The following is a 1,663-nucleotide window of genomic DNA, read 5'->3' as shown; positions in this document are numbered from 1 at the left end:
GGGGAGGGGAGGGATACGGGAGAACAGACAGTGTTCCTTCATATTGTTAACTTGTTACATGCTGTTGAGTAGCGTCTGACTTACAGTAACTCTGTATAGGGTTTCTGAGGAACCAACCTTGTAGTTCAAACAGACCTTGTGATCCAGTGCATTATCCCACAGAGGCACACTAGGACTTCTTCATGTTAGCTGTCCCAATGCCGCACAATCTTATGGCAGTCCTAAGGTACATAAGAATGAGTTCTAATGCCAAATTTAGGGATGTTCAAGGGATTTTCTGTGAGGAACAGACAAGAAAGAAAAACAATATAGACTCCACAAGACGACTTCCTGGTTTTGTCATTTACCTACTGCTTAGGCTGCCTCAGTTTTTCCTGCTTTAAAACGGGGATAAAAGTAGCATTGGTATCTAGGAACTCTTGTGGTTACGAATTGGGCTGCTAATCTCACAGTCAGCAGTTCAAAACTACCAGCTGTTCTGTGGGAGAAAGATGAGGCTTTCTGCTCCCGTAAAGATTTACAGTCTAAGAAACCCTGTACAGGGTCGCTATGAGTCGGAACTGACTCCACAGCACATAACAACAACAGTATCCTAGAGAAGTAATGCTGTTCCCCCCAGGCCTTAAGATTGTGTCTAACTCACTAAGTGATGGGTGCTGTTATGCTGGTTTTAATTGTAAAAGGCTCTGGGAAATAGAGACACCAAGGAGGAAATGACGTTGTCATCCTTAACCCATCCCCTAGAAATTGCCATTGTTTCAAGGTTGACATAAATCTCCTATTTTCATACACATGCATATACATGGTTCCTTCACTTAACATCCTGTGTGATCATTGTCCCGTGCTTGTAAATATTTTTTTTAAAGGTTTTAAAATTTATTTTTATTTTTTTAACATATGGGAGCCTATGGAACGCTAAAGGAGCTCTGGTAGTGTAGTGGTTACAAATCGGGCTACGAACTGCAAGCTCAGCAGTTCAAAACTACCGGCTGCTCCATGGGAGAAAGATGAGGCTTTCTGCTCCCGTAAAGATTTACAGCCTCATAAACCCTGTTACAGAGTCACTATGAGTTGGAACTGACTCCACGGCACATAACAACCACAACAGCATGCAACTCTAGGCAGTGTAATTTATACAGAGAGCCCTTGTTTTGACCGGATTGTTTCCATTTTTCTTTTCTGTTATAAATGATGGGATGAATCATCTTATATATCTGCATGTCTCTTGGGTTGTCTCCTTTAGGATAAATTCCCAGTGTGCAAAGCTGGCTGAGTTGAAGGGTAGGAACAACTTCTGGGTTTCTGCTGAATCAGCTTTGGGGAGTGGTACCCGCAGGCTCTCACTCCAGCCGGGCAGGGCAGCATCTGCAGCGCTAGGGCCTCTCCTGCCTGCTGGCTGAGGGTCTCTGCTGATGCCACATGGGCTGTTAATAGAGGGAACAGTTTCTTGCCATATCTGCTCTCTTTGTTTTTCTTTTCTTCTCCCTTGTTCCCCCTTCTTGGTTTTCTGCCAGACAACCTCTTGTGAAAAGCCCGCCTAATTAACCCTGTGCTAATTAACAATTTAAAATTACACAGTGCGACTGTTCATGTTTAATTCTCAGGGAGCTGAAGCAACAGCAGGAACCCCCTCCTCTTGCTAATAACCACTCTCCCCCCCCCC

Source organism: Chrysochloris asiatica, unplaced genomic scaffold (assembly GCF_000296735.1).
Source record: "Chrysochloris asiatica unplaced genomic scaffold, ChrAsi1.0 scaffold00037, whole genome shotgun sequence".
Classification (NCBI taxonomy): domain Eukaryota; kingdom Metazoa; phylum Chordata; class Mammalia; order Afrosoricida; family Chrysochloridae; genus Chrysochloris; species Chrysochloris asiatica.
This window is presented reverse-complemented; position numbering follows the sequence as displayed.